This window comes from Alosa alosa, chromosome 1 (assembly GCF_017589495.1).
Source record: "Alosa alosa isolate M-15738 ecotype Scorff River chromosome 1, AALO_Geno_1.1, whole genome shotgun sequence".
Lineage (NCBI taxonomy): Eukaryota > Metazoa > Chordata > Actinopteri > Clupeiformes > Clupeidae > Alosa > Alosa alosa.
In genome coordinates this window covers 16,242,771-16,264,193 of record NC_063189.1, presented here as the reverse complement: position 1 = coordinate 16,264,193, position 21,423 = coordinate 16,242,771, and positions in this window count along the sequence as shown.

Here is a 21,423-nt window from a genome sequence, read left to right as displayed (position 1 = left end):
ACGTTGTCACATGAACACAAAAGGCGCACTCCCATTGGTTAGAGAGGCTTGATTACAAAACCTGTGTTCTGAAGTTTCATAACTACAACTCCGGAAGAATAACAGTGCGTAGCAGTTAGCATACCGAAATTCATTTCAACCTAATCTTCAAAAATCACTCTAGTTTAGGTTTTATTTGTGTCAGTGTGTGTTTAACCCTTAGAACCCTAAGCTGTTTTTATGGCATTTTCACTACCTTTATTCATAAGGATTTATTCTGGTCATTGTAAGTGCCACACACACATATTATATATTGTTTTTTTCAGCAGAGTCAGCATCATTTCATGTATTAGTACTAGCATTGATTTTATTTTGATTTTTAAAGAATTAAAATATAAAAATCTTATTATACAAATTCGTATATTTTGACCTGTATCTCACCACAGCAAGCTCATAGCTCTACATGCATTTCATGTGTGTGTAGGGCAGACTGTCCTGAAACGGGCAATATAATTGCCATGTTGGAGGGATACTCTGGGGCTGAGCAATTTACAGAAATATGTGGTGTGTGATTTACAGAAATAAATGCCATTTTTTATTTAGCGATGAAAAATGACCATTCTGCACTTCATATCTGTGACACGAACTGATCTGACCTGACTTGACCCAAGTTTGCCTGTTAGCATGTGTGACTATGGTGTATGCACACATGATGATTCTCAACTTTTTACTGCATTGCCATGAACAAAGTAAAGGCAAAAAAGGTGTTTCTTTGTTGAACAAATTGGGATGCAATGTGAGCCTTGAATTGGATGCCATGCAGGAATTTGCTAGGATCTCAAAACCGGATTATGAAAATGTTTTGCCATAGAGAAACACACGATAGCGTTGGATTATAAACATGCTTTGCCACAAAAACAGACAAAAACGTGGGGTAAGTCCAGCTATATGAAGTTTTATTTTGCTGTCACTTCGTCTGTTTTATAACCCAGAAGGATGTATTTGGTATCAAATGATAGCTCTGTGTCTCCTCTTTCATCTAACATACGTGGCATATATATCCGATCACGGGTCCGCGAGTAATTACTCCGAGAGTAATGGGTGTGCAGTGTTGGTTTGTGTACATGACGTTAATATTTTGCAGTCACTTCGTCTGTTTTTATAAGCCAGAAAGATCGATGGTACCAATGGATAGCCCTGTTTCTCCTCTTTCATCTGATATGCTTGCCATATATATGCGATCACGGATTCGCGAGTAATTCAAACGAGAGTAATGGGTGCGCAGGTGAACGCAGAGAAGTATAGACTGTAAATATGATGCAATTTGATTTAATTTCATGATTTTTTTTTTATTTTCATACTTGATCGTACAGACAAGTGCGTAGTCTCTTTGGAAAGCCCCACTTCTTCTCTGTCATGCAATAAAGGTTTTATCTCGTTGCGATGAACAGTCGCGGAGCAATGTAACAAGGAAGAAAGGGTGTTTTTTGACGCACTTTGCGTCAATCGGGTTCTAAGGGTTAAATAATATGTGTTTCGCTGTTCGTGATTAAATAATCTGTAATTCGTTATTCATGTGTTACAAAAGGGTTACATCAGCAGCTGAAAGATCATCGTGCCAAGGTATTTTGCCGGCAATGGCATTTTTCACTCCCATACAGCTCAACAGTCCCGCCCACCTCCGATTCCAGAACTAAGAATCCCATTCATTTTCTCCACTGAGAACTGGATTATAAGTGCCAGTTCAGACCTCCATGGGGCCCTAAAATCCTGCTAAGGGGCCCTCCTACCTGAACTCTGAGGGACAAAATGTAACAATTGTAATATATTATGTGACACCTCAGTGCTCCCAGTACAATCATCCCACCCCATTTAGGATGTCTACGGAAGTTACCAAATATAGTTTTATTTCCCCATAAAGGACCTTCACAGCTATAAATGCCCAGTTTTAGGGTCTGGGCTGTTTGCTTTTGATGCTTGCTGTACATACCCTTACAAAATACTGCAGTTTTTTGCAAAGTAGCATACAGTTCAGTAGCCTAGTATTTTTTTGTGTCCAAAATACTGCATTCCCTGTAGGAAAATATCTCCTCCAAAACTGTGGTTTTGATACTCAGAAATCTGCAGTTTGACAGTTGAAGTAATGCAGTTATTTTTTTGTAGATAGATAGATAGATAGATACTTTATTGATCCCCAGGGGAAATTCAAGGTCTCAGCAGCAGCATACATACAACACAAACACATTCTTTAACAGCAGAAAGAGTAATTAAAGTATACAATATAAAAACACAACTAAAGCAGTAAGGACAGTAGAAGATAAAGAATATACTAAAATACAAATTATACTAACACTCAATACAATATATAAAAATATACTAAAATACAAATTACAAAAATACAAATTATACTAACACTTAATCTAAATCAATTCTAAAAACAGTATCCACTTAGTGGTGATTAATAAATCAGAGGCGCTTGCAATGACTGAGGCAGGGACTGAGCCTGTGATTCTCTGTGCATAGTAAGGTATGGTAAGGTAATCTAAGGTGCTCTGTGTGAATGAGTGTCATGGTGGTAGTGCAATGGTGATAGTTGTCATGGTGATAGTGCAAATGAGTAAGTCAACAGTGCAACAATGAAGAAATAAAGTAAAGTAAAGTCTATATATCTATATATTTAACTATTTAAGAAAATGTCTTAATGTAAGAAAATGTAAGTGTGGCCACAGTTCGGCTGTGGCATGGAGGGGGTTATGCATATGTGCCGATGTGCTAATATAGCACGCAAACAGTGAGGCATAAAGACAGTGGTACAAGTGGCTAGTGGACAGACAGTACCAAACATGGAGGGGGTGAAGAGGCAAACAGACTATGCAGAGAAGTCTATCTCTCCTCTTCCCTTAAGTGAGGCATTGAACAGTTCAATGGCCCTGGGGACAAATGACTTTCTCAGTCTGTCAGTTGTGCAAGGCAGTGAGCGAAGTCTCCAGCTGATCAGGCTCTTCTGCTTAACAATAGTGCTGTGGAGTGGGTGACACTCATTGTCCAAGATGTTGATCAGTTTGTTCAGGGTCCTTTTGTCAGATAGTGAAGTGATGCACTCCAGTTCAGCTCCAACTACAGAGCCAGCTTTCCTTACCAGCCTGTCAATTCGCCCCACATCCTTCTTCCTTGTGCTTCCTCCCCAGCATACTACTGCATAGAAGAGGACGATGGCAACAACAGACTGGTAGAACATCCTGAGGAGCTTACTGCACACATTGAAGGACCGCAGCCTCCTCAGGAAGTACAGCCTGCTCTGCCCTTTCTTGTAGAGTGCGTCAGTGTTGGCTGACCAGTCCAGTTTATTGTCCAGGTGGAGACCCAGATACTTGTAGGTGCTAACCACCTCCACATTGACCCCATCAATGTGGACTGGTAGCAGAGTGGGCTTAGACCTGCGGAAATCCACCACCATCTCCTTGGTCTTTGAAGTGTTAAGTTGAAGATGATTGAGTTTGCACCATTGCACAAAGTCCTCCACCAGGCTCCTGTACTCCTCCTCCTGCCCGTTCCTGATACACCCCACAATTGCAGTATCATCAGAAAACTTCTGCATGTGGCATGACTCGGTGTTGTAGCAGAAGTCAGATGTGTACAAGGTGAACAGGACTGGAGAGAGCACAGTTCCCTGGGGCGCTCCGGTGCTGCAGATCACAGTGTCAGAGTGACAGTTCTTCAGTTCTTCAGGGTCTGGTTGTGCTAGTAGCCTACTTGCTGAGGCTGACTGTTCTTCACCTGTGTGTCTGTGGTAGGCTACTTGCCAAAAACATAGCTACTGAACTGGCTCTCCTGATTCCCTTCAATATTTTTTCAAATGTAGACTATTTTAAACAATAATTGTAATACTTCATATAGGCCTAATATGCATCTATTGCCCATGCAGCACAGTGAATCAAAGTTAATAGCCTAAGCCTACATTAGGCTACTTCCATTTTGCATACGTTCAGTTGTAGGCTAACCAATCTAAACCAACTAAAGCTTGACTGAAATATCTTCTATAAAAGAAGTGTACTTCTTTTAAAGAGAAATTATGCAGCATTGGCAATTTTTTCGCTGTTTTCTCGGTTTTTGCTTATTTTTCGCTGGCTCTGTCATGATGAATGTCTGAGAAACTCCATCGCTACCTTGTTCTAGCCAGTTTGGGAAAGGATGTAAACTAAGTTTTTTCAATATTGCGCAATTGAAAGTACCTAAATAGACTGTGTTTTGATATGTCAAATTTAGTAACTAAATCAGCAAAACTCCCAAAGGACTCATCTAAATACAGGTCACAAAAAGAGACAAGACCTGTCTGCTTCCAGAGTGAAAATGTTGTTTCCATTGCAGAGGGTAGGTGATTGTTGCAGATAGGAGTGAGAGAAGAGGGGGATTTTAGTCCATTGTGCTGTCTGAACTGTTTCCAAATTTTCAATGAGGAGAGTACACCAGGATTATTAGTGCATTGGGAGGGGCGCAAAGAGAGGGGAGCTAAAAGTAATGTAGAGAGAGAGGAAGAAGTACATGAAGCTTCTAAGATACACCAGTTCACCCATTGGATTGCTTAAACTGAGTGCAAAGAATAGCAAATTTCAGTGTTTCCACGTTTATTTCAGCATGGCGGCCCCCCACGGTTTAATTAATACCGCCACGGTATCAGAATCAGGGCAGACGCACATTTGCTTTTTAAATAATCCTGCGACGTATCCTCCCCTGTTGGCTGCCGCTCACATTGCAATTTAACAATAAGTAGCCTAAACTAGTCAGAGGTTATTATGGCCTGTCCAGTTTCAGTTCACATATTATATATTGTATTGATGTTGTCTATTTAAAGCATTAACTTTCTTCTCAGTGTTTCCTCTTCATTCAGCGGTGCCACTGCTTCAGAATTAGGCGAGACGCAAAATATTGTCCGGAAGCATAGTAGGCTAAATGCCCTCCGCTGGCTGCTGAAAATTGCAGTTTATGAATAAACAGCAATGCTAATCTGAGGTACCTGTCTAGTTTTATTTCATAAATATATTGTTTTTATAGACGTTAGTGGCATGCGCTATCAAGAGCTTCCATGTGCTATGCATGTTTGTCAACATCGCAAAAACTACAATTTTTTCGCACAACTTGGTGTAGCAAAGGCCAAGGAAAGGTTGGAAAGGTGTAGCACTGGCCAAGGAAAACCCATTCATTTCTGAAGCTGATCGTACAAAGTATTTCCCATATCGTAGTCTATAGGCCTAAGCTCGCTCGCAACAACAGCAAAAATTAAACTGGAGAGAGGATGTCTCCGCAAAGACACCGCTGTTACATTAGATGCGCACTCAATCGCAAATCAACGCAGTAAAAAAACAACGACTGCTGGTAGTAACGAAGGTAAATTGCAAAACATTTTGTACTGTATGCACTCGCGGTGATGGCCTAGTAGGCCTAATGTGAATCGCGGACTATAAAGTAAAGGATATTTGCACCAATTAAAGGCAGTGTTGTGGGTTGTGTTTTTACAACGTGTTGGCACAAAACTTAATTTCTGTCCATTCTCCATTAGCAACTAGAATAAAAAATAAAAAAAAACCCTGAGTCCCGCGAGTTGACACCCGACGAGTTGCGATTTTCACATGGGATATTACGATATAAGATAGTCTAATAATAATTAAAAAATGACTAACAAAAAAAACGTAGGTGGTGTGTGATTTCGGGTGTTTTCATTCAAGCTGATTGGACTGCAAGTAGTGTCTTTTTACGCACAGAGTGATTTAGTCTAGGCTACAAGTTCTAAATGAATAATCATAGCAACAGATTCCGTTCCTGGCCCACTATTTCAGTTAGTCGAATGCCAGATATCCGACTAGTTCACCAGGTCTCCAATTCCTGTATATTTTCCCACTGGTAGCGGCCTCTGATGAAAGCGCTCTTGGGGTGTTAACGGACATTACTCGCATGTGATCTCCACTATTGGCATCCCAGGACCATGGCCAGCTACCAAGCAAAATGTGCTATTCTCTGGACTTAAGTCTAAGCAATCCAATGGGCGAACAAGTGAAATGATGTTTTCTAAACAAAGTTTGAGAGGAGCCCATAGGGTTGATTGACAGCCATCACTCACCCTACTTCCATTCGTAGGGAATAAAACCCTCCTTACTGCCCATTACGTCACACTGGAGTTGCAAAGCCTCCCACCTCCTTCCCTGCTCCTCCATTTCACTATTAGCTCTAAGCTCTAAATTACCCCTCATCCATAGGGTGTGGTAGCGGACATCACTCGCATGTGATCTCCGATATTGGCATCGCAGTACCATGGCCAGCTACCAAGCCAAATTCAGTGTTTCCGCTAGATTTTTTTTAAACAGTGGCGGCAGCGCACCACCCAAGAAAAAAAAGGTTAAAAAACTGGTCGGGTGTCACAGGATTTGGGAGAGCTCTAAACTAGCACTCCTAAATATCAGATCTCTTTCAAACAAATAATTCTTAATTAATGATTTGATTTGCACACACAACCTTGATTTCTTACTTTTAACTGAGACATGGTTAGATCAAGCAAACAGTGCTACTTCTCTCATCGAATCAGCTCTCCCAAATTTCAGTTTTTTGAGTGCTACCAGAGCAAATAAAAGAGGTGGGGGGATAGACACAATTTTCAAGACACCTTTTCAGTGCAAGCAGTCATCATTCGGTGACTTCACCTCATTTGAATATCTGTGTGCACGCATCAAGTCTTCTCCTCAGATTTTATTACTGACAATTTACAGGCCTCTAAAAACATTCAGCTAAAGTCTTTCTTGAAGAGTTAGGTGAACTGCTATCAGTAATTTGCATAGAGTTTGGCTGTCTTATTATATCAGGGGATCTAAACTTGCATGTGGATAATCCTGAAAACAATTATTAAGGAAACAATTATTAAGGAATTAATTGCACTAATCGATACTTTCTCCCTAACACAGCATGTACAGGTGCCAACACACTCTCTCGGCCATACCCTTGACCTTGTTATCACAAAGGGTCTCAATGTTTCCACAGCTGTTAAAGATCTGGCCTTAGCCGATCATTTCTGTGTGTTCTTTGATGTGTCTATGTCCCCACACACTCAGAACAGATCTATGACGGTAAAAAGAAGAATCATAAACAATCAGACAAGTGCTCTGAGCAAGCACTTTCACAGATGTCAAGTCAACTGTCAAACTCGGTAGAAGACTTATGTGATCACTTTAATGCAAAAATGGCAAACATTATGGATGACATTGCTCCATTACAATTCAAGAAAGTTAAGGACAAACAGAAAGCACCATGGAAGCAAAATCCAGCAGTTAAACTCCTAAAAAGAGAGTGTAGGAAGGCCGAAAGAAAATGGCGCGAATACAAACTTCAGATCCACTATGAAATCCATAAAGAGATGCTCCGCACATATACCTCCGAAATATGCAAAGCAAGACTTCAAGTCTTTCTTTTCTAACATCATCAGAAGTTCAAATAACACTCGTGTTCTACTTTCAACTGTTGATAAGTTAACAAATCCCACCTCACAATTAGCGCCAGAACATCTCTCAACTAATAAATGCAATGAGTTCTCATCTTTTTTCAAAGGTAAAATTGACAAAATCAGACTCAACATATCTACTCAATTACTAATTCAACATTCAGAACTTCCAGCTACAAATAGAGGGAAACTTAACTTGAGTTCAGCTTGATAGACCACGACACACTTGAAAAAACAGTACAGAATCTCAGCTCTTCCACATGTGGCTTAGACATTTTGCCAACCAATTTCTTTAAAACTGTTTTTCACCTTATAGCAGCAGATGTCCTTCGCATGGTAAATTCATCACTGCTGTCTGGCATTTTTCCTAAGTCACTGAAAACAGCTGTTGTAAAGCCACTTCTCAAGAATAACCTGGACGCCTCCATGCTAAACAATTACAGGCCCATATCCAATCTACCTTCTATTGGCAAAATTATTGAAAAAGTAGTCTTTAATCCAGCGGTTCCCAAACTTTTTTCCCCACGGACCACCTTTTACATCCTGACTCGGCTCGCGTGCCCCCACCATCTGACACATAATAACGTAACACATTCTATTGAAGCATTCCAGGCATCATGTTTAATTAGCCACCCTACATGATAACAAATAACAAAATCAAAATGTGCAACTGGTTTATGAGCTAAAAACAGTGGAGAACAACATTAGACTGGTTAGATAAATCCATGTGAAGCCTAGGCCTATATGCCTCATACGACGGAGTATTAGGGACACACAAATATTTTTGCCATGGCGAGATTAAACTCGACATGTTGACTTTAAAGTCGACATGTTGACATTAAACTCGACATTTCGAAAATAAAGTTGAAATGTCATGTCGACTTTAATCTCGACGTGTCGACTTTAAAGTCGACATGCCGACATTAAACTCGAAATACAGTTTAAACATAGCCTATAGTTTAAGCTATGTAGCCTACACTAACACACAATATATGGCATGAACTAGATGTACCGCATAGCGGTACAAAATATGACCGCCGCTCAGTCCTGTACATCCTTTCCACGAAAATAAATCACACTAATCAATTTGTCTCCATCTTTTACTCCATCCCCAACTCTTGAAACTTTTGTGTATGCTTGTTTGGCATGCCTGGGTGTGTGTGTGTGTGTGTGTGTGCGGCTGCACAGAAAGTAGCCTACTGGTGCTGAAAAGGTGAATGGATTGTAGAATAGCCAAAGAAGTATTGTAGCATTGTTATAAAACCTTTAAAATCTCTAAACAACCACAAGTAGGGCAGTTCATCACAGTTCATCCATTGCAACTGGATTGATGAAAGGTCACTTACACCTGTAGACTACATTGTATTTGGGAAAAGCAAAAGGTATCAGCATAATGTTAAATTTTTATTTATTTATTTATTAATAAACAAAAACATCTCTGTCAGTTCCATGCCGTTTTCAACAGCTATCAAAAACAAAGGTCATTTTTGGATAGATGGATTTTTTGTGAATGTTTCTTCTTCTGCATAAGATTTTAGTCATCTTTAGTTCATGTGATACTTTATTGTCAATGCACAAATTAAAGACCGACGTGCAGGTTGGACACCCCTATATAGCATAGTGTATGTTGATGATAAAACAACAAGATTTTCAGAAATTGAGAAATATATAACTATGCCAATATTTTGAGATAAATTGCTATAAAATAACTTCCGCATCTATAAATCACTGACCGGAAGTGACGATGGGCGAGGGAGTCTGGTCAAGTTCAAATTACAATGGATGTGAATGAAGAAACCGAGTTCTCTGATGTCAACGAACATGCCTATGATGGCCCACAGGCCTATAATTATGAGCCTCCCAGGCGAGATAGAGGCCAGGGCGAGATTAGGGAGATCAGGGGGAGGAACAATGGACAGAGGAGAGAAGTAGAGTTGTGGTGTCAAGAAAACCAGTGGCGAATAGGGCAAGTGACTTGGTGAGTTACTGTAGCACCGAGGCTAACGCTGGTTCATCTAGGGCTAGTACCTTGGTATTATGCAATAAATCTGCTTTAGCAAACATACTTTCGACCTTGTTCTTGATTAAACATCCATTTAGATTGTCTTCATTTAAGACAGCAACGTTTTGTCTTCTCATATTCTACAACCTACTAGTTTAATGCTGAGACTGCATACAGTCCATCCAAGCTGGTTAGCACTAGCTACATTGACCTAACGTTAGCTACATTGACTAATGACCATGCCATTACAACATAAGTAATGTCAATACCTAAGCTACAATAACAACAGTCTAACAATCACATCTGTCTATACAAATCCAGTACTCGGTTTTGCCTGCGAAAGGGAGGGAGAGGTGCAGATTAGGAAGAGAGGCAAGGGTCTCTCTGATTGCTGTTAAACGTTTTGCTGGCTAGGTGCTTGTGCGGACATTGTGAGGCTATGGCGTCGGCGGTGGACAGCATGTGTTGTCGAGAGGTGGATGCCTACTGGGCCCTAGTTGACGGTTTAGTCCCGGCCACGGACATTACCTGCCTGACGCTCCATCCCGGCTTTGATGCCTGTTGCCTCAACCCGTTTTCGCTGCAGGTAGCATATCTCAACTTCAGGCAGGAGCATGGCCCTCTCCAAGTCAACAGACCAGAGTATGTTCAGACGAATTTATAACACCACTATTATATTATTATACACCTAATCTATTATAGTTGTCCGTTTTCTACACAGATAACAAACTTTGTTGTGCATTATTGATTCTGAGGGTTTAGCAGATGTTCAAACTCAGATGTGCATACATACTTGAGGCTCTACAATTGACTTTACCATTGTGGAATAGAATAACAGAAAATGTTACATCAAATACTTCTATCACTTGATTGTATTGACTATAACAGGATTGTTAATATCATGATTGCCCCCTTCATTGCTCTAGGCAATTCCGATACACGGCCTACAGGCAGGTGGTCCGATGGGCATATGGGTTTCTGGGCAGGGAGATCAGGAAGGCGATACCTGCTTGTGTTGTGGTCGCAAATTGTCACACAAATTGTCTTGGTGTATAAAATGTATTTCTCATTTCATTTTTTTTTTACTTTGAGTCATTGAAGGATTCCTGTAAGGATTCTCCTCATCAGATAACTCACTACTCATCTCCTCGTCTGGGATCCATGTCAGATCAGAATGGTCCATGACATCAGAGGATGATTCGTCCTCACTTTGGACAGGACTGGGCAGTGGAGTTGATGTTTGTTCCTCAAACCATTCAGTCTGAGTCCCCATACTAACCATCTCAGGCTTTACCTGAACGGTTAAGATGAAAATAGATTAATGTTGTTAGTTGTACAACATCACATAGTCAGTGGTCACAACACATGCACAGCCACAACAATACAGTCCAGTATGAAATTTCTTCTTTCTACCATCAGAAGTAATTTGTAAATATTTGTGCCATATACAGCTAATGATACAAGTTACACTACCTGATGAACGTTGCAGACATTTGATGTTGCACTGTGACCCACGATGAAGGACTAATGGTTCTGGACTGTGTAAAAAGAAGCCCTCTGTATCTTCAAAATCTACAGTGCTAGGTGCATCTGTCCCTCCATTACTGGCTGCACTCTCTGCCAAAATCTGAAAACACGACAAAAGCACACAATTCAAAACCTCTATTCAAAACACATTACTAAAAGCATTACTAAAACTAAACTTAGAATTTGATCATTTGGTGGCAAAGTCACCTCTGACATGGATAAATGGCTTTCAAATAAATGCCTTCTGTACAATTGTGACTTGTTTGCACAACCAGCATTATAATGTCCCAGGGAGCTACAGTGGGTCCCATTTAGAAGTGGCCACTTCATTCGCGCTTTCCGTGAGTCACTGATACTGTATGTAAAACTACTAACTTTTCGCCAAGAGGTGGCAGCTGAAGTACGTTTGATACTGTAAGCCATTGGTTCCCAAAGGAGATTGTATTTGGGTCGCCAGCATAGCCTAGTGACAATTTATGTTGTGTAATAGACCTAGCTTATACCATACAGTACAACAAATCGTTATTTTAGCAATTAGAAATAAAGTCAAAGAAGCTGAGACACACCCCAACATTGTTATGACACATTCCCATTCCTATTACACACCCATAATCCAAACCCACACTAGAATCGAATCAAATAGTGTAGTGTTGTTATCAAGTAGAATGGCAAGTTTCAAATCCTCTCGGTGGAAGCAAAAACCCTTAAGGGAAAACCTCTTTTTTCGTTGTTTTTAGAGGAAAAAACCTTCATAAGGGAAACTCTTCTACCGACCTGTTATTACAGCAACACTTGTTTACAACAAGCGAGAGGAGAAACTTTCCTTCAACTACACATATGCTTTTTCCCAACCCCAAACATTCCCATCAAACTGAGCAAGCAGATCACATCAGAATTCCTGATGGTTTTTTTTTTTTCAGATAGGGCTAGTCCTATAATATTCTTAAGCTTCTACATGAAGACAGGTTACATGCTATATTTGCCCTCTTCTCTGAAAACATGTCAACACCAAACTATTAATAACTCATACTTCATTGCATACAGTTTTTAGTCCATTGCTCCTTGGAGATAGCAGAGTGTAAATGCAAACACAGATGTATTAGCAAATGTTGGATGCTGAGCTTCAAGTGTGAAGTGTGTTACGAATGAAGAAACTCGCAAAAATCCTCTTCAATGCTTTGTAATCCAAAGTCCATTCCAATAGCTCTAAGGAGCTATTGGGCACACTGTTGAACAGGGTTAGTGTCTGAATCCAACACCCCTCATTTCTCCCATCCTCTATGAGGAGCATCAGTTCTGGCATCATTGGCATGTTTCCATTTCCTTGTCATCAGTCCTGGCCCTAGTATCTCCTTCCACAAGGGTTGCCATTTGTTCTTCATTCATCAACAACAGTGGCATTTGACTACTGATTCCTTCCACCAGTGTTTAAGCACTATAGACCTTAGACACGGAAGAAACAAAAAGAACACAAACCCAACTACAAGTAAACATATTCCTATGACTATTCCTATTGGTGCTAGCCATATTCCTAATCTTCCTAATGCCCCCTTAAACTACCTTTCTATCATTATTAGTTGTACCATAGCTGTGTTATGTCGACACACACTCCACCTTCTTTGGCTAATATCTGATCCAACATCATCCGGTGTTGCATAGTTACCCAGGAGGTTGCGGCAAACTGTTCTGCTTAGTGCTCCCAGCACATAACGAACTGAGTTCATACTGTAAGATTCATCAATATTCCAGATTCCTGTGGCGGTAGATAAGATTTGGTCAGTCAATAATTTCTGTGTTACCTGACTCTTCTTTGTCGGGCTCACTTGTGAAAGAACAGTTGAATGACTCATCTCCTGGGGGTTTGGTGGTATGGTCATGGACTGGGCAGTCAGATCCGGAGTCTCTGAACTCTGTGGTTCCTTGTTCACTTCCTGATCGTTGTTGAGGCAGATGAGGGTGGGATGGGGTCCCCCCTTCCACACTGGATTCATCACATGGAAGTCTATAGTCAACAGGGGACAGGAACATACATGCCAGAAACACTATACCCACCACTGCCAGGATCATTTCTGTCCATCTCTCCATTCTGTTGCTGCAGGTTACATGAATCCTGACTCGGGCTGTCCTGAACTGTCTGTCTGGCCTCCTGTTCTCCCTCTGGTACACCATCATCATTTGAGTCTGTCTCTCAGTCATCAGCCGGTTGTTCACCTCCTGTTACACTGTCTTCAGGAATAGAGGCTTTGAAACAAGATGTGAGATGATACCAAGTTTTGCACCCTTGTACTCTCACCGCTGTTGGAGTGGCCTGAGTCACTCAGTATGGTCCTTCATGCCCTTGGTTGGAGACAGGACCACTTGAACACCTTCAAGTACGCCCCGTCTCCAGGGAGTATAGGTTGTTGACTCTTTTCCTGTAGGTCCTTCAAAAAGTCCTGTACTTTTCCTGCTTATAAATTGTTTTGTGAATTAATAACAATTATTCCATATCATTTCTAATTTATCCTCGGAGCTGATCCACAGGTGGGTCTCTCAGCTTTTGTCTTTAGTGCAAAAAGTGAGTACTCTGGTTATGTTGTGACCTTATGTGCATTGAAGCAATGTGTAAGGGATCACACCAGTTTAAATCTGTTGAGGCACATAATGGAGCAATTCTCCCATTTAACGTCATTTGCCCTTATTATCTAATAAACCATTTTTTTTACTTTTAGTAATAAAACTTCACTTCATGTTTTTCCATCAGGCCCTGGGCCTGAACGAGCTTCTTCCCACCTTGAAAAAACCTAAAAACCACTAGCAGCGTTCTTTTGTTTTTATCATATAAATATAATCAATCACTAAGTGTTTCATGATCCTTCTGGGACCAGTATGTGTCCTAATGGTTTAGACAAAACTATCACTTTCCTGATATTATGATTATACGCATGACATTTTCTTATACTATCATCAATAACTTCCTGTAACTATGAAAATCAAAAATCCTTCAATAAAAATATTCCTCCTTACTACTCCCCCCTTGCGCATAGATCCCAAATATGCGCAAGAGAAAGCAACATGTCAAATATCTGTTGGGAAAGAATCTAGTTAGTATCATTTACATGCCACTACCCATTAGAGTTACGGTTATTGGGATTTAACAGACTCTTTTTCCAAAGAGACGTTCAACTAAAACAATAATCAAACTAGATGTACCGCATAGCGGTACAAAATATGACCGCCGCTCAGTCCTGTACATCCGTTCCGCGAAAATAAATCACACTTCAATTTGTCTCCATATTTTACTTCATCCCCCACTCTTGAAACTTTTGTGTATGCTTGTTTGGCATGCCTGAGTGTGTGTGTGCGGCTGCACAGAAAGTAGCCTACTGGTGCTGAAAAGGTGAATAGATTGTAGAATAGCCAAAGAAGATGTAGCATTGTTATAAAACCTTTAAAATCTCTAAACAATCACAAGTAGGGCAGTTAATCACAGTTCATCCATTGCAACTGGATTGATGAAAGGTCACTTACACCTGTAGGCTACATTGTATTTGGGAAAAGCAAAAGGTATCAGCATAATGTTATTTATTTATTTATTTATTTATTTATTTTTGTGTATTTATAAACAAAAACATCTCTGTCAGTTCCATGCCGTTTTCAACAGCTATCAAAAACAAAGGTCATTTTTGGATGGATGGATTTTTTGTGAATGTTTCTTCTTCTACATAAGATTTTAGTCATCTTTAGTTCATGTAATACTTTATTGTCAATGCACAAATTAAGTAACAGTAGTCTGAAACGTTATTGTTAATGCACAAATTAAGTAACAGTAGCCTAGTTTTGCTGTTTTACATCTAACCAGTGGTGCAAATAACTGACATGTCCAAATGGGCCTTGATGAAATCGCGTCAGCTAGACTGTTCATACACATTTTAACGGGCCAAAGTTGAAGAGCTTTTGTCCGTTATTGTTCGTGCAAATATAGGCTGATTCATGTTCCCTTGCATTGTGTAACTGAGGTCCATGGCTAGTCTGGCTTTCATCAGACCAAGCTCAATATTTTAAGAAATCATAAATAGCGGGCAGATCAGGCTGGGTTCACCCAGCCTAGTCCATAGGCACCGATATTGTTTAATTTTCCGATTGAGATATACACGCTCTGGCTATTCTAAATGCAAAAATGCATCAGGGAGTTATGACAAAACGGTAACTAACAAACTAGATCCTAATAGAAAGCTGTTAGCTTCCCTAAGCTACAGGTAGGATTGTAAGGTAGGCCTATTTACAACATAAATTGTCAATAGGCTATGCTGGCGACACAAATAAAATCTCTTTTGAAACCAATGGCTTCGCCTTACAGTATCAAAGCGGACTTAAACTGCCATATCGTGGCGAAAAATTGTAATAACATTCAAGCAGCTCCATGAGTCAAGGAAAGCGCGAATGAAGTAGCCACTTCTAGCAGCCATAATGAAATGAAGGTGTCATTGTTTGGATACTTCACACACACGTGCTTTTTAATTTCACAAGACTACAACTACCAAGCTGTAATCAAAGCACATCGATTCCCCTCTCACACCATGCACGCACTTAAAACAAAATAAACAGGCGTCTCAGTCTCACGCATGTATAGGCAAAACTTGCAGAGTTTACCACTGGCCACTAGGGGGTAGTATCTCATTAAGACAGCTTACCTTACCAGCTCAGTTAAGAGTCGGCCATATTGTTTTTGCCAGCATTACAGACGTTCCTGTTACAGAGGTTGAATATTAAGCTGTGAACATAATTCATGTTCACTGTCATTCTTTATTACTGTTTTGTTGCTGTCAAGGTTGGTTAAGTTCTTACTGATATTTATGTTAGACATGTGCATGTAGGAATTACTGATTGTAGCTTATGTTGCTATTTTGTGTATTGCTGCAGGGCTTCTTCATCTTTGTCATTAAACAAGTAATTTGACATCGAGGAGTGTATTTCTTCATGAAGAAGCCATGGTTGTCGTTGAATGTTCTGTTCCTGGCTGCGCTTTCAAAACCGGAGATGTGTCTGAAGCACTCGCCATTGCTCTGTTGACAAATCACGGACTTGTCCATCAGAACCCGCCGTCCCAAGCCCCGACCCCACAGGGCCCAAAACTTGATCGGCCCAAAGTCGACGTTGGTGTAACGGTAGAGGAATGTAAAGTCAAAGTCAAAGTCAAAGTCAGCTTTATTGTCAATTTCTTCACATGTTCCAGACATACAAAGAGATCGAAATTACGTTTCTCACTATCCCACGGTGAAGACTAGACATATTTTACCAATTTAGGTCCACAGACAAACATAGCATTCAAGTAAACAAAAAAGTAAGTAAATAAGTAAATAAGAGGGCACATATAATAAAAAAAAAAATAAGAGCAGCAAAATTTGGTTGAAATTGTGCATAGACAGTCAATAAAATACTAGTGCAAAGTCAGGCCAATAAAAGGCTTGGGTAGTTCTGTTTGACCTAAGTAAGAAAGAAAGTGGCATAGTGGTGCAAGTTATGTAAGAGCAGCAGAAGTGTTGTGTTTTCAGGACAACAACACCAAGTTGTAAAGTGTACAAGTGTGCAAGTGGAGTAGTGCAGGCGGCCATTTTTGGTCCAATGTCCAGGATGTTATGTAGCTGAGGGTGGAGGGGGGAGAGGAGGGAGAGAGTTCAGCATCCTTACAGCTTGGTGTATGAAGCTGTTGGTGAGTCTGGTAGTGCGGGAGCGCAGGCTTCTGTACCTCTTCCCAGAGAGGAATGTGTTCATCCGCCGCTGGGATGTCTTTCGCACCGGCTCAGGCATAGGAGCGGCCCAGGCCCCTTTCCAGTTATTTCAGTGCGCTGGACCTGAACTTGGAGACAGCCTGTTGAAAGCCAATCCCAAAATTGCGTCCGGACCCCTAGTGGATCTGACCACTGCCATGCGTTCACTAGCTGTCATCCCAGTTGCCACATGTGTCCTGCGCACCGAGCTGCTTCAGTTACACCAGGAACGTGATGAAGCATTCCGTGCCTTCACTGCTAGAGTGCGAGGAAAAGCGGAGACATGCGCCTACAGCGCAGTATGCGAGTGTGGCAAGGATGTGGACTATACCGACCACATTATCCGTGATGTTCTACTCAACGGTATTTATGATTCAGACATACGGCGTGAAACACTGGGGATACCTGACATTCTGACAAAAGCAATAAACGATGTAATTGCAGTCGTTGAAAACAAGGAAATGGCCCGCAATGCTTTTCCTTCATCCACTCTGTCAGCTATGTCATCATTCCAGCGCCTAAAGAAAAACCCGCAGACGAGCCCCGCCCCGACCCCAGCCCCTGCCCCAGCGGACAGGACTAAACGAGCCTCATGCCCGGACTGTAAAAGCACCTTTAAGGTCTTCACAGAGGGTTCTCGCGGATGGAATACCAAGCCTCACCAGATTTGCATCGATTGCTACAGGGCCCGCCGACAGAAGCGGCGGCGACAGCCATTAATCAACAGTCAGCAGGCTGCCCTGGAGTCAGAGCCGATCTCCCAGATTTCAGTGGTTCAATTCAGAGCACGCCTTGGCCGACGCTGCGGGGGCCGTTGCCACGCTCAGATTACACACAGCACTGTCAATAATCCCACACCCATCAGGCTTGAGCACCACATTTTCTCCAGGGGTGAATGGAGGCGGGCCAAGCTAAAAGACCACCCCCGAGTCTTAATCACCATCTCGGTTGACAGGTCAGTCGGGCCTAGGGACAGCATCAGCAACCAAGGCTCGGACAATGAGGTTACCATATCCGCTGTTGCAGACACTGGCGCACAATCTGATCTGTGGTCTCTGGAGGAGTTCCTCGCCTGCGGATTCTCACGTGCCGACCTGCGTCCCGTCAATCTCAGCCTGTCGGCCGCCAATCGTTCCCCCATAGCCATTGAGGGAGCTTTCTTCTCTAAGCTCTCGACAGCACCCAGCGACATATGTGTGGCGTCCTGCCGTTCAATGGTGTACGTGAGCAGCTCAGTTCGGGCGATGTACCTCTCCTATGAGTCATTGCTTGACCTCGGCCTCCTACCTAAGGACTTCCCATCAAGTAACAGTGGAGGAGGGCCCAGTGGGCATGGCCCTGGCACCCGAGACACACCGGACAAGCCTTTGTCTGTGAATTCAATGAGGTCCACCAATGATGGCTGCAAAGACCAAACTAATCCCCATGACACTCAGTGCTCATGCCCCCAGCATACAGTCCCTCCACCACGGCCTCAGGCATTACCGTTCCCCTGCACACCGGAGAACAACGGTCGGATGAAAGATTGGCTGCTCGAGAGATATGCCTCATCTACATTCAACACTTGCCCTCATCGAGCTTTGCCTTGCATGGAGGGGCCACCCATTGAGATGCACGTGGACCCAGCTGCCACGCCAAGAGCATGCCACACTGCGGCCATTGTGCCTCTGCATTGGCAGCAAAGGGTCCTTGATGACCTCCTTCGGGACGAGGCCCTTGGAGTCATTGAACGTGTGCCATACAGTGAACCAGTGACATGGTGCCATCGCATGGTGGTCACTCGGAAGCACGACGGCTCCCCCCGCAGGACCGTTGACCTCTCTCCTCTCAACAAGTTCTGCCAACGTGAAACCTTCGCCACTGAGTCCCCATTCCACCTCGCACGTCGCATCCCGAAGGACACCTGGAAAACCGTCACAGACGCCTGGAACGGCTACCATAGTGTGCCCCTGCGTGATTCGGATCGTCATCTTACCACCTTTATCACGCCCTTTGGCCGCTGGCGCTACACCAGGGCGCCACAGGGCTTCCTGTCATCCGGGGATGGCTACAACCGCCGTTTCAACGCTGTCCTCTCAGACTTCGAGCGCAAAGAACGTTGTGTGGATGACTCTATCCACTATGACACCGACCTGGTACAACACTGGTGGAGGACCATCGACTTCCTGACACATGTCGGCCGGTCAGGCATTGTGTTAAACCCAGATAAGTTTCAATTTGCGGAAAGGAGCGTAGATTTTGCTGGGTTCAGGGTGTCGGACATTACCATAGAACCTCTCCCGAAGTACTTGGACGCCATCCGAGACTTCCCCACCCCAGACTCCACGACAGATATCAGAAGCTGGTTCGCCTTGTCAACCAGGTGGCGAACTATGCCCAGTTGCGTGACACTATGGCGCCATTCAAGCCATTCCTCAGCCCACGCTGCATATTTTCATGGTCCTCTGATCTGGAGAAAGCCTTCCAAACGTCCAAGCGAGCCATAATCAGAGCCATCCGTGAGGGCGTGGAGATCTACGATATGCGGAAGCGCACCTGCCTCCGCCCTGACTGGTCCAGGCGTGGTATTGGCTACTTCCTGCTCCAGCAACATTGTAGCTGCACTTCAGGCATACCGGACTGCTGCTCTGGAGGATGGAGGATCACCCTCGCCGGTTCACGGTTCCTATCCTCGGCGGAGCAACGCTACGCGGCCGTCGAAGGAGAGGCCCTGGCAGTGGCCTGGGGCCTGGAGCAAACGCGCTATTTCACACAAGGATGTGACAACCTCGTCGTGGTCACTGACCATAAACCCCTTGTCAAGATCTTTGGTGACCGGACGCTAGATGAGATTACAAACTCACGCCTGTTCAGACTCAAGCAGCGGACCCTCCCCTGGCGCTTTGACATTGTGTACCTGCCTGGCGTTAGCAACCATGCCGCTGATGCTACTTCGAGACACCCCTCCATCTCGGGCTCTGCAAACAGCCTCTCACTGGGATCACCAAGCATACCTGATGCTGTAGAATCAGCACTTATGGCGTCCATCCGTGACAATGCACAAGAACTTGGAGCCATATCATGGTCCCTTCTCGCACGAGAGACGGCAGCTGACTCATGCCTTGGCCACCTTCTGTACCTGATCGAGCACGAGGGTAGGGTGGACGTCAATGACCCTGTTCTGGCGAGTCTGTCTCCAGTCTGTGAGTCCATCTATGCACTAGATGGCGTGCTCCTGTATCTTGATCGTGTCATAGTTCCGCCGTCCCTTCGTGACAGAATCCTTCGGCACCTCCATGCCGCCCACCAAGGAACCTCTGCGATGGAGCAGCGGGCCCGTGCCATAGTGTACTGGCCAGGAATGTCGAAGGACATCCGAGCCACCAGGTACAGATGTTCAGAATGTAACCGCAATGCTCCATCACAGGCAGCCACGCCCCCCTTACCATCCTCACCACCGTCCACCCCATTCGAGGCGGTGTTTGCTGACTTCTTTGATTACGGAGGCCGCCACTACCTAGTTATCGGGGATCGACTCTCGGGCTGGGTGGAGGTCCTAAGCTCCACGGCAGGGTCCGATCTAGGGGGCTCAGCTGGCTTGGTTCGCCACCTCCGCACGTTCTTCGCCACCTTTGGCGTGCCAGAGGAGCTTTCAAGCGACGGTGGTCCAGAGTTCAAAGCTAGCCATACTGAGGACTTCCTCCGCCTATGGCACGTCAGTCATCGCGTGTCCTCTGTCGGTTTCCCACAATCGAATGGGAGAGCGGAAGTTGCAGTGAAGACTGCTAAGCGCCTTCTGATGTCCAACACTGGCCCAACTGGCAGTCTTGATCATGACCGCTTTTTGCGTGCCATGTTACAGTTGCGCAACACACCTGACTCCGACTGCAACCTCTCACCGGCACAGATTATATTCGGCCGTCCCCTTCGAGATTCGTTTCTGTTCGTCAACAGACTAGAAAAATTCTCAAACCCTCACATCCGGCCGCTCTGGCGCCAAGCATGGGCGGCGAAGGAGGATGCCCTTCGGACCCGGATATCCCGCACCACTGAGTCTTTGAGGACTCACTCGAGATCACTCCGCCCATTGGCACTTGGTGAGAAGGTATTCCTCCAGAATCAGCAGGGCCCAAGTCCACACAAGTGGGACAGGTCCGGGGTGGTAGTGGAGTCGCTAGGACATGATCAGTATCGGATTAAGGTTGACGGGTCGGGACGCTTGACTTTGCGTAACCGACGATTCCTTCGCGGCTACACGCCGGCTACCCCATACGACCAGCAGCGGCCGGCTGTGCTGTTGCCACCTCCCACGACCTTGGCACACCAGCCCCCGCCTGTCCACCTGGAGCCAGTGATGCCCCAGGGAATCATCCCACGAGCAGCAGATGGGCCCCATGACACGGCTTTGAACGCCTCCCCGCCGGCGCCATCTGATGGGTCAACCACTGATCTCAGGGACCAAGCTCACCCTGTTCCGACAGGCGTCACCCCGGATGCATCGTTGCCGTCGCTGCCCCGACTTGCACAGCCGAGCCGCACAAGGAAGCCGCCCGAACCCAAGTCGGGCCATTGGATACAGGACTGAGTCCGTTAACCTATACCCATTCATAGCTTTCCGGACTGGGGGGGATGCAGAGTTTACCACTGGCCACTAGGGGGTAGTATCTCATTAAGACAGCTTACCTTACCAGCTCAGTTAAGAG